Source organism: Engystomops pustulosus, chromosome 11 (assembly GCF_040894005.1).
Source record: "Engystomops pustulosus chromosome 11, aEngPut4.maternal, whole genome shotgun sequence".
NCBI lineage: Eukaryota > Metazoa > Chordata > Amphibia > Anura > Leptodactylidae > Engystomops > Engystomops pustulosus.
In genome coordinates, this window is record NC_092421.1 from 40,380,189 (window position 1) to 40,393,388 (window position 13,200).

Sequence of the window (13,200 nt, forward strand, 5' to 3'; positions counted from 1 at the left end):
GTGAGCAGCATAGACAAGTCACTTATGTTTTTTTTTAAAGCATCCAATGCATTGCAAATCTTGGGACTCACCACATGATTCTGTCAGGAAGCCAGGTAAGTTAAAACACACTATTATATTGTAATGAAAATGCTGAAAAATTGACAAAGGCATACTTGCACAGCAGGTATAGAGGGCTTTTGCAACCTGTCTTTAGTGAAAATAAGGACCCTTGTGACAGGTTCCCTTTAAATAAAAACTTCTAAAACTTCTAAAGCAGCAAAAACATACTGAAGACTTTAAAATGTTGTTAATGTTGTATTTTTTGTTTCTTATTCACATGTTTTATCATTGGGTTTTTATAAGCACCAACACATCATATAACACTCTTAAGTGTTGTACAATACATGTCAATATCACCAGTGTATTCATATGTCAAGTGCACAGATGATACCACATCTGAGGGACTGTAAAATATTTTATGACATTTAACCAAGTCTTACTGGAAAAGAAAATGTGTTTGATAGTTGCTCTAGAAAAATTCAATTTTATAAAATATTTTTAGCTAAAACATAATAATTGATCCTACTATTTCCTCAGTTTCTTAGCAATTGTTGTAAACAATTAATACATTCAAACACCCTTTCCATGTGAAGGTCACTTCTTAATCAATAGAGTCTTAGGCCAATTATAATTTAAGAAAACAAATCACAAATTTATGTATTATATATACAGGCAGTCCCCTACTTACAGACGGACCCTGTTTGCCCACTGTGACCTCTGGTGAAGATCTCTGAATACTTTACTTTACTCCTAGGTTGCAGGGATCAGCTGTAAGGTGTCTGTAATGAAGCTTTATTGCTAATTGTCAATGGGACAAAAAAAAAAATTTTGTCAAGAGCTACAATTATATAATATATATAATTATATAAAATATACAGTTCCCACTTACATACAAATTCAACACTGCCTGTATTATATATCATATCTATCCATCATGTTGAAAGATATATAAAACCAAAAATGAAACCTAAGAGAATAGGTTAGTGTCCCCATGAACTAGCCCAGATGACAACTGTAAAAAAGAGGCATATGTTTCAGCACTTTTCTTAAGTAACCACTTTTCTTGAGTCCTGCCTCTTTTCGTATGTGGGCATTATATTCAGTGAATAATTGGATCATGTTTTTAAGCAAAATAACAAGAACATCTTTAACTGTGATCATATTAAAATACACAACATAAGGAAAGTTATTGCTTCATTACAGAAAAATGTCTACTGTGCATATTTTTTTCAATATGGCCTCCATGACGAAGAATGTAAAATTGGTTACCTATGAAAGTATATCTGAGGGTCACATACATTAAAAAACTTATCATATACGGGATAAATGTATTTCCTAACACAATACTGTCAGCTGTGTGTTTAAAACTTGTTTTTTGTGTTTCTAGACTTTTCAATGTTGTTGAAATGCACTTGGATATAATTTGCAGAGTCTAGAGACCAAACACATATATTACATGAATATCTATAGACATCTATTCTTACATGTATCTATGTGTGATTTCTTCTCATTTATGCTTTATGAAGATTGCTGTTTATTTAGTATGTCTTTCCATAGTATTACAGTATATTTTTAAAAAATCTACAGAATAATATTTAATTTAGCTGAGCGGTGATAATGTTAATTCGATAGTGGTAATTCAGCCTAAGGCTTAATAAAACAATAGAAGCAAAACTATCAATTCTTGAGTCTTTCTTTTGATTAAAGGGTTTTTCTGGGCTGAGACCATTTTTGAAACTAATAACCTGTCTTCAGATTCAGAATTAAGGCTATATTCACAATGCCGTATGGGGGACGTATAAACGGCCGACTTATATACGGCCTATATACATCCCCCATATACGGCAATGGGCTCAAGGCGCTCTACGGGAGCGGTACAGTGCAGCACATGTGTGGCACCGTACCACTCCGTACCCGGTAATAAAGAAAGTATAAAGACCTTTCCAAAAACATTTTTATCAAAACTGAACAATATTATAAGAAACCATATATCCATATTAGCGGAAACTTGTTGATTGGCTGTTGGGCTTGCTTCTAAATTTATGTTAATGACTAGAGATGGGCGAACACACTCGTCCGAGCTTGATGCTCGTTCGAGCATTAGCGTACTCGTAACTGCTCGTTGCTCGGACGAATACTTCGCCAGCTCGAGAAAATGGCATCTCCCGCCGTTTTGATTTTTGGCGGCCAGAAACAGAGCCAATCACAAGCCAGGAGACTCTGCACTCCACCCAGCATGACGTGGTGCACTTACACAACGATAGCAGTGGTTGGCTGGCCTGATCAGGTGACCCTGGAATAGACTAGTCCCTGCCCGCGCTGCTCGCATCATTATCTGTCTGGATGCCGTTAGGGAGAGAGCTGCTGCTGCTGCAGGGATAGCGTTAGGGTGTTCTATTAGATTAGTGTTAGGCAGGATTCTACAAGAACCCAACATGCTTTCTTAGCGCTACAATAGTGTTATATATTTTATTTTTTGTTGATTTGCTTGTAGTGCAGCTAGTACCATATTGTGACGAATTTGCAGGGAGTCTTGCGAACGTTCTGTTTAGCTCTTAGTGACACACATATCCATCTCAAACACCTAAGTGGAACAATTTATTAGGGGTTTGATTGAATTAGGCACAGTCTGCTTTTTCTTTTTTTTTTTTTTCAAAACTAAAAGTTATCAGGCACAGCAAAAAATCCTGTTGTGTGCTGTCAGTGTAGGTTAGAAACTAGCCATAGCAATAGGATAGCATCGTTTTGTTAAAAAAAACAAAAACACAAAAAAACACAAAAAAATGTTTACAGTTTACACTTTAATTTTGAAAATGTTGAACCCGAGGGCTAGGGATAGAGGACGAGGGCGTGGGCGTCCAACTACTGCAGGGGTCAGAGGCCGTGGTCCTGGGCAGGGTGAGACACCACCTGCTGATGAGGGAGCAGGGGAACGCCGCAGAGCTACACTCCCTAGGTTCATGTCTCAAGTTACTGGGACTCGTGGTAGAGCACTGTTGAGGCCAGAACAGTGCGAAGAGGTGATGTCGTGGATTGCGGACAATGCTTCTTGCCATTTGTCCACCAGTCAGTCTCCACGCAGTCCACCCATGTCACCGAAATCAGCACTCCTCCAGCTCCTCCACCTCAGCCTCCTTCCCCCCAGTCTGCCTCCTCCCAGGAAAATTTGGCATTTGAACCGGCATACTCTGAGGAACTGTTTTCTGGACCCTTCCCACAGTCACAAACCACTTGTCCGGTTGCTGCTGAGCTATTTTCCGATGCCCAGGTTTTCCACCGGTCGCAGTCTGTGGGTGATGATGACATTGTTGACGTAGTGGAAGAAGTGTGTAAAGAGGTGTTGGACAATGAGGAGACACGGTTGTCAGACAGTGGTGAAGTTGTTGTCAGGGCAGGAAGTCCGAGGGGGGAGCAGACTGAGGGATCGGAGGATGATGAGGTGACAGACCCAAGCTGGGTTGATAGGCCGGGTGAACACAGTGCTTCTGAGACGGAGGCGAGTCCTCGACAAGAACAGGTTGGAAGAGGCAGTGGTGGGGCCAGACGGAGAGGCAGGGCCAGAGCTGGTGCATCCGCGCCAAATGTTTCACGTAGTAAAGCTCCCGTGGCAAGGGCTAGATTTTCGGAAGTCTGAAGGTTCTTTAAAGAAACACCGGATGACCGACGGACTGTGGTGTGCAACCTGTGCCACACCAGGATCAGCAGGGGTTCCACCACTACCAGCTTAACCACCACCAGTATGCGCAGGCATATGAATGCTAAACACCGCACTCAATGGAACCAAGGCCGTTCACCTCCGGCCGGAAACACCACTGCTCCTTCCCCTGTGTCATCTGATGCCTATGCTAGTCAGCCCCCTGCCCAGGACCCCGGCCCAAACACCTCCCCTGCGAAAACCATACCTTCGCTTCCACGATCCACCACAGCATCCACCAATGTCTCCATGCGCAGCGTTCAGCTCTCCATACCCCAGACGCTGGAGTGCAAGAGGAAGTACAGTGAAACCCAGCCACACGCCCAAGCCCTCAACGTCCACATCTCCAAACTACTTAGCCTGGAGATGCTGCCCTATAGGCTGGTAGAGACCGAGGCCTTTTGCAACCTCATGGCGGCGTGTCAGACAACGTGTCAGACAACATCATCCTTGCCCTGACCAACGCCGTTTCTGTCAAGGTCCACCTGACCACGGACACGTGGACGAGTGCTGCCGAGCAGGGCCACTATGTATCGCTGACGGCACAATGGGTTAACTTGGTGGAGGCTGGGACCGAGTCTGACCCTGGGGCAGGTCATATACTGCCGACACCGAGGATTGCGGGGCCTACCTCGGTCCAGGTCTCTCAGGCCTACTATGCCTCCTCCTCCTCCCACCCCTCCTCCGACGAATTACCATCCGTGGGCATGGCGCCATCAGTCGGTAGCTCTAGGGACAGCAGCAGTGCCATCGCTAAGCGACAGCAGGCCGTGCTCAAACTGCTGAGCCTAGGTGATAAAAGGCACACTGCCCAAGAGCTATTACAGGGCATCACGGCGCAGACTGATCTGTGGCTGGCACCGCTGAACCTGAAGCCAGGCATTGTTGTGTGTGACAACGGCCGTAACCTGGTGGCGGCTCTGCAACTCTGCAGACTGACACAAGTGCCATGCCTGGCCCATGTGTTAAATCTCATAGTTCAGCGGTTCCTCAAGACATAAAGCAATCTGTCTGATTTGCTCACGAAGGTGCGCCGCTTCTGTGCGCATTTCAGGAAGTCCAGCACAGATGCTGCCACTCTCAGGGCAGCACAGCGCCGCCTCCAACTGCCCGCTCACCGACTGTTGTGCGACGTGCCCACGAGGTGGAATTCAACATTAACCATGTTATCCAGAGTTTACCAGCAGCGCAGAGCGATTGTAAACTGCCAGATGTCAACTTCCACCAGAACTGGTAGTCAGGTCAGTCAGCTTCCTCAAGTCTACAATGAGGAGTGGACGTGGATGTCTGATATCTGTCAGGTGCTTTGAGGAGTCAACACAGATGGTCAGCGGCGAAGCCGCCATCATCAGCCTCACCATCCCGCTGCTTGGCCTGTTGAAAAACTCTCTGGTCAGCATGAAGTCAGAAGCTTTGCGATCGTCACAAGAGACGGGGGAAGAAGATTCCCTTGTTGATAGAAAAAGCACCCTCAGGTCTGTTTGTCAGCGCATATCGGAGGAGGTGGAGGAGGATGAGGAGGAGAATGTTGGCGAGACAGCCTTCACTGTTCAGCGTGTATGGGCAGAAGAAGAGGAGTTGGAGGAGGAGGAAATGAACAGTCAGGCCAGTGAGGGGAGTGAATTCTTGCGAGTTGGGACTCCTGCGCATATGGCAGTTTTCGTGCTAGGCTGCCTATCCCATGACCCTTGCGTTCAAAGAATTTATTCCAGCACCGATTACTGGATATTCACTCTCCTGGACCCACGGTACAAGCAAAATCTTTCCACTCTCATCCTTGGAGAGGAAAGGAGTGTGAGAATGCATAAATACCAGCAGGCCCTGGTGCACAAGCTGAAACAGTATTTCCCTTCTGACAGCGCTAGCGGCAGAGGGCGTACTTCTGCGGGACAAGTAGCGAGGGAGAGTAGGCGAGCAGGCAGCTTGTCCAGCACTGGCAGGGGTACGCTTTACAAGGCCTTTGCCAGTTTTATGTCACCCCAGCAAGACACTGTCACCTGTCCCCAGTCACGGCAGAGTAGGGCTGATCTTTACAGAAAGATGGTGAGGGAGTACGTAGCTGGCCATACCATCGTCCTAAATGATCACACAGCTCCCTACAACTACTGGGTTTCAAAGCTGGACATGTGGCACGAACTGGCGCTGTACGTCTTGGAGGTTCTTGCCTGCTTTGCCGCTAGCATGTTGTCTGAGCGGGTTTTCAGTGCAGCTGGTGGCATCATCACCGATAAGCGTACACGCCTGTCGACTGACAGTGCTAACAGGCTGACGCTTATCAAGATGAATAAAGCCTGGATTTCTCAGGATTTCCATTCTCCACCAGGTGAAAGAAGCTGAACCTGAATAATGTATGCACTCCTCCTCCTCATTTTCCTCCTTCTCCTCTTTGTACACTAAAGCAGAGGAAACTGGCTATTTTTTGCCAGGGCCAACTGGCTCTAGCTATAGTACTCTATGTATTTAATTTTTCTGGAGGGCCACCTACCTGGTCCTCTGTTTTAAACAATTTTTGGGAACGCCACATACAGGCACTCAATCTATTTAATTTTTCTGGAGGACCACCTACCTGCTCCTCTGGTTTGAAAACTTTTTTGGACTGCCACATACAGGCACTATCCAAATGTAATTGTCTCCATAGCAGCCTCCACACGTTGTCTTTATAGCTGCCTCCCAAAGTCGTCCATATAGCTGCCTCCATACATCGTCCTCTTAGCAAACGAGCTGTGTCAGGCAGAATTTTGGGTTGTTTTCATGGCTTCCACATCAAACTTGTTAACTTTGTCTCCACCCTGCTGTGTTATCCACAAAATATACTGGCAAACTTTTATCATTTACCGATATTATTTCAGCGCTTCTTGCGCATCTGTTTACATTCCCCTCACCCGCCATAACCAAAACTTATAAGAACAGTACTACACTTGATCTTATACAAAAGGTTCTTAGAAGTGCTGTTTGTAGCCCCCCCCCCCCCCCTGCTTTGAAAATTGTAATTTTTTCAAAGTAAACGCTTCTGGCCCCCAGGCCCATTTTGGGTGGGGAGGAGCCGAGAGACAGGGGCTTGGACAGGCGAAAGCTCGCCTGGCAGCGGACTGCCAGCTCCATCCCAAGATCCAACTAACATAGTTTTAACTGCAGCACCTTTAATCTACTACTACTTTACTGCCTCCATACATCATCCCCTTATTAAACGAGCTGTGTCAGGCATAATTTTTGGGTGTTTCACCAAATACATAATGGAACTCGGCCCATCTGTCGCCACCATGCTGGAGACCTGAAGTTGCAATCATAGCAGCGCAATATGGATGCCCCATATCATCGCTCTTAATCATGGAACCATTTCCGAAAAGACAATTAAAAATAGAACCGCTATGCTATTCCATTATTCCTAGATGAAATATTCAAACGACCCCGCCCGCTTTGAAAATTATAATTTTTTCAAAGTAAACGCTTCTGGCCCCCAGGCCCATTTTGGGTGGGGAGGAGCCGAGAGACAGGGGCTTGGACAGGCAAAAACTCGCCTGGCAGCGGACCGCCAGCTCCATCCCAAGATTAGGCAGCCTCAGAGGCATCCATGCATACTGCCCCTGCTGTTTCCTGTTCATTTCGCCTCCACGATCCTCCACAGCGTCCACCAATGTCTCCATGCGCAACTTTCAACTCTCTATACCCCAGACGCTGGAGCGCGAGAGGATATACAGCACATCATCCCCTTATCAAACGAGCTGTGTAAGGCAGAATTTTCAGGTGTTTCACCAGATACATAATGGAACTCGGCGCATCTGTCGCCGCCATGCTGGAGACCTGAAGTTTCATTCATAGCAGCGCAATATGGATGCCCCATATTGTCACTCTTAATCATGGAAGTCGTCTCCAAGGCTGCCTCCACATGTCGTCCCCTTATCAAACGAGCTGTGTCAGGCTCATTTTTCGGGTGTTTCACCAGATACGTTATGGAACTTGGTCACTATGTCGCCACCATGCTGTGTTATCGACTAAATATACCGTCAACCTTTTGTTGACATAGGAAATCATTTGAGTGCTTCTTGCTCACCTCCTTTGGTTCCTCTCTGCCACCCATTGGTTTGAAGCCTGAGTCCATTTGGGGTATGTCGCCATGCCACTCGCTAGCCTGCCGCTGCTGCCGCTGCCTCTGCATGCCGTCTTCTATAGTGTCAGGGTCAATTATTGGATGTTTTAGATGCTATTTAGCCTCATTCAGTCACTCTGTCATCGCCATGCTGTTGCCCATAATTTTGGCATAATGGTGCGATTAAGCAGCCTCAGAGGCATCCATGCATGCTGCCCCTGCTGTTTCCTGTCCATTCCCGTGGTGTTTCCATCATTTTCTGAGGTTTTAAGGTGTTTGGCCAAGCTTCCCTGTGCAGACCCTTGGTTCCCTTGAAAAATGCTCGAGTCTCCCGTTGACTTCAATGGGGTTCATTATTCGAGGTGAGCACTCGAGCATCGGGAAAAGTTTGTCTCGAATAACAAGCACCCGAGCATTTTAGTGCTCACTCATCTCTATTAATGACCTTCTCTATTGTCCTTCAACATCACGCTTACTTATGTGTTGTGTCCGTTGTGCATCTGTGCCATGTTTCCATTATTTCTCTGCATAACATGCGTTAGGCTTCCATTCTTACCTTTGTTTTTCATCTGCAAAAAAAACTGAAGGTTTAACATTGGTTAGAAAACACAACACATGGTTCCTCAGCCTCATCATTGAAAAAGGTGGAACTGTTAATAGTTTTTTGCAGACCCATAGACTTTTATTGCCTTTTCATTTGCATTCATGAAAAAAAAAATCCACATATTTTTTGGGTCAACGGATCAGTAAAAAAAAAACTGAAAACCGTGAAAACACCTACAAAACATTGGGACAAATTTGCATCAGATTTTTCTTTTTTTTGCTACAGCTCTTCTGCTCTTTGATTTATCTGTTGGCTAAAATCCTCTAGATAAATTTAGATAAAAAGACATATGTCCTAGTTGCTCAGTAAGACATCCATAAAATGAATGGATGTTGAATACAACGCTGCCGTAAAAGATAGTCTCTCATGGTCAACCCCCAATAAGCAACCCACCCTGGATTCTCCAGTCTATCCCATTCTTTATCATATTCTGATGTTCGCTCCAGGAGTGTGTCTAGACCCTATAACTGTCCTGTGTAACTGGGGACCCATAATTATGAATTATGCCCCAGCTATGGACAGCTATGATATTCCCTTTGTATAAATTTGGAGGGAAAAACTACAGTTTGCTGCTTCTTTTCATCCCCCATTACCTCGACCCCTCCGACCTAAAGTCTCAATTCTACCACTCAGGAAGACCATGCTCCTCTGATCAAACAGACTCCCTGGGGTGTTATACACACAGCCAGGCTCCTCTTCCTGGCAGATTGTAAAACTGGTCAAATGGAGTCTAATGACTCAGAACAGGACAGAATGAAACACCACAAAAGAAAGGATTCCCCTGGTGTCTGAGTGGCAACGGAAGTTGGCTCCAGGTGAACAGGCCTCATCCACACCATTCAGGGTCAGGGAGAAGATGCAAGAAGAGGGGAAGGCAAAAATACTATAGAAGGTTCCCCTTCCTGAGGCACTTCCAATGTATGTATTGTGAGAAAGTAAGAGGTGTTGTGTGGGAAAACCGCTGTCTTAGAGGCAGATAAAGTGCAGGTGGTAAAAGCCCTGGATTTGTCTGCAGTAACCCAAGGGTTAATGCAGACATATAGTAAGCAGGAAAAGTCTGTTTGGTTCATGTTGGCCTATCTAACATGGACACATTGGTAATGTCCGTACTGGGCCTGCTTATTATGGAGTAGGGGTAGGCTGATAGTGGGACTCCTACTCCACCCGGGCTTCAGTCCTGGGCTTTTGTATAACCCACAGGTGCGGGTCACAGACCTCGTTAGGGCCTGATATAATCTGCAGGCCAGAAGCAGTAGGAGAGGCACTACCTGGAGAGCTAAAGGCTGGACCGTGTTCACACAGCAAAGGTAACTGAGTTCCTCCTGATATTTTGCTGGCCAAGAGCGTGTGTCAGGCAGCCTGGTACATGTATAGTTAGGTGCTGTTATTGTATTGGGCAGTGCCCAGCCAGGCAAGGTTTATTTTGTACTTTGTTATGTGCCTAAGCCAAGGCTGAATTTGTGTTTTGACAAGGAAGTGTGAATAAACACTTGATTTTTGGACTTTAACTCTGCGTGTGTCCCTGTTTCCTGCACTGCTACAAGGCATCTACCAGAGCAATTCCCCACACATGGTGGAGGATGCGGGCAAAGTGCAGTGAAGTACACACTAGTTGCATGTCATAGATGTCGACAGCGCTGAAGCTGCAAGCCACAGCCATGGAAGAGTTAATAAAGCAGCTTGTCTAGTCCAATGTGCAGCAGCAACAGGCTATGGCAGCTCTGCAGCAGGTCAACATGCAGCAACAGCAAAGGCATGAGGAGGCAATGGCAGCGCAGCAACAGACCATGGTAGTTCAGCAGCAACAGGCCCAGGCGGCTCAGCAGCAGGCCAACTTGCAGCAGCAGGAAACAAACAGATTGTTGCACCAGCAAGTGACAGCCCTGGCAACTGCTCAGCAAAGGACTGGGAAGGACACCAGCAAAGAGGTCCATAAAGCCATGACAAAGATTACAGCTATCTGACAAGGTTTGAGAGGGTGGCCACCCGTGAGAGGTTGCCACAGAAATACTGGGCAGAGGTGTTGGCCCCATTCCTCGTCGCTGATCCCCAGCAGGCATACTATGATCTGAGCAAGGAGGATGCCCGGGACTACGCCAAGGTAAAGGCAGAGATCTTGGCCCTACTAGGAGTGGATCTGCATCTACGCGCTCAAAGAGTGCACAGCTGGAGTTACCGGGAGGCGCTACCACCAAGGGGACAGATGCACCAACTGATTCACTTGGTCTGTAAGTGGCTCCAGCCGGAGACATCAACCCCAGCCCGATTGTGGAGAAAGTTGTTTTGGACCGTTTCCTGGGGGCCTTACCGGGTGAGATCCAACAATGGGTGGGACATGGGGACCCCTCGGATGCCGAGGCACTGGTGGGGTTGGTGGATGTAGTGAAGGAGTCCCCGGCAGATGGTGAAGGAGAGACAAGTGATAGTAGCAGCAGCAAGGGATCACACGTGATGACAGGGTTTAATAACAAGACTGTGAGTTATATGTTAATCAACAGACTTTCAATGCAGAAAAAGATTACAGGCTAAGGTAGAAGAACCTACCTCCAGATTCCTCAAGGTTGGGTTGGGTTTGAAGTCTGGGTTTCGATAACAACCCTTCTCCTATGGCTTGGGGCTGGAGAATACCAGAGGCTGCTTAGGCCGCAATTTGGTGCAGGTTCTGTGGAGGGGAGCACAAAGAAATGCTGGTCTGGTGGAGAGACAGCAGCAGCAAGCTGCTTGTCTCTCCAGGCTCACAGAAGCATACTGAACAAATCCTCTAGAACTGCAGCCAGAGGACATAATGGAGGTAATTCCAGGCTTCCAAAAGTTGACTGACCTCGCTGCAGAAAAGGATAACATAGTGTTACATTTAAAGAGTAAAAATGTTAACCATTCTTTCACAGGCAGATCACACTTTGGCTACAATACCTCAAATAGTCATAAGGTGGTAGCACATGACAAGAGATTAGTACATTGGCAATATATGAAACACCTGACGTCACTTAATGGAGGTGGCCAGACTTCAACAGCTTGCCAGGAGGCCAAGTGGAGCCAAATAGTTTGTCCTATAGGCCATTACAATGACAATTTAAACAGTCCAGAAAATATTGCACTCTTCTCCGGTCCAGTTTATTATGGCCTACCACCTGGGATTGGCAATACTCTGCGAAAGAGTATTGTATGGAGATCCGTATGTACTATGTTACCGTGAATTGGTATCAACCTTCCCTAAAAGCCCTCTTTAAACATGGTATGTTAGAACCTGTATAAAAAGGCCTAGGTTGATGACTCTAGTTTGTAGCAACCTATGGCACTGGCAGTCAGTACTGACCACCGGCTAAGTGGTTCTTCGTTGCTCTTCGTTGTTGCCTTCTCTGTCTTTTAAAAAACATCTGTCCCTCTTGTGTCTGAACAAGAACCAATGCAACTGGGAATCCTGAATGCCAAAACCAGAAGAGAACATCACCTTGTGAAGAATTTCTTGTGTCTTAACTGTGGTAGATCCAGACATTTCCTTCAGGACTGCCCCATCTCGCTTGTAGTAGTCGACTGGAACCTTGTTCGACTGGAACCTTGTTTTTCAACCTACCCACCACAAGGGTAACTTTGTGGAAACTTTCTACTCTTCGGTTTCAGCAGATTTCACGACTCAGTCTAGGAACCTACAGCAGCAAAAACACAACTTGACGGCCTCTGAAAAGAAAGCACTGACACAACTGATCCAATATGATGGAATAATAATCAAGGCAGCAGACAAGGGCGGGGGATTGTAGTACTTAACAAAACAAACTACATAAAAGACTCACTCAGGCTACACCAAATTAAGTAGCAACCCTACCATTCCCTACAAAGCAGCTTTATATGAGTTAGTGGAGAAGTGCTATAGATCAGGGATCAAGAATTCAACTAAAAATAGAACAAACCGCTACAGCAATATTTTATTATTTACCTAAAATCCACAAAAACCTCAATAACCCGCCTGGTCGCCCCATAATCTCGGGGATTAATCCATTGACCACAAATTTATCTCATTACGTTGACATCTTCCTACAAACTTATGTTCACAAATAAAAATACTTTACATTGGACACCTCAGTCCTCCTGAGACATGTTTTACAGATCCCTTGGGAGGGAAGAAACGTGTCACGGGTGACCCCGCGATCCATGTCTCGGATCGCGGGTGTACCCGTGCTCCTCTGCCGCTCCCCCAGGTCCATACTCACCTCACCTGGCTCCGGACTCCACGACAATCCCGTCCTGGTCCCATGCCGGCTTTCTCCAAGGCCGCGCTCCTGCTGCATGCTGAGGCCACGCGCCCCCGAAGCTAGGGCACGCACGCCCGACTCCTTACGAATTTAAAGGGCCAGTGTCCTTATTGGCACTGGCATTCCGGCGCTGCTATATAGCCTGGCAACTCCCAGAATCCTCTGCCGGATCTTCAGGTCATTCTACTGAAGAGAAAGCCTCCTAAGCGTTTCCAGACGCCTCCATGATTCCTGAGCATTTCCAGACGCCTCCGTGATTCCTGAGCAAGTTCCCGTGTTCCTGTGGTGTTCCCGTGGCGTTCCTGTGCTCCTGTGGTGGTCCCCTATTCCTGTGGCGGTCCTGTAATCCTGTGTCGGTCCTGTAATCCTGTTGCAGTCAGGTTATCCTGTGGCGGTCCTGTGGTTATCCTGTGGTCCTGCCTTCCCGTGGTCCTGCCTGCCCTGTGTCCCTACCTTGGCTGCCACCGCGGGCCTAGTCGCACCGGTGGAGTGACCTGGTGGCTCCCCGCCGCAGCAACACCAT

General features: G+C 46.7%; 1 long non-coding RNA gene across 1 annotated transcript in view; it reads right to left on the bottom strand.

The window, feature by feature from the left end:
* Positions 1-11,077, bottom strand: part of LOC140105585 (uncharacterized) — a 72,458-nt gene extending 61,381 nt beyond the window's left edge. Inside the window, exons 1-2 of the long non-coding RNA XR_011850592.1 lie at positions 10,972-11,077; positions 731-840 (exon numbers count right to left, since the gene is read on the bottom strand). This is a non-coding gene — a long non-coding RNA (uncharacterized lncRNA). The remainder of the gene's footprint in view (positions 1-730; positions 841-10,971) is intronic.
* Positions 11,078-13,200: the final 2,123 nt, after the last annotated feature.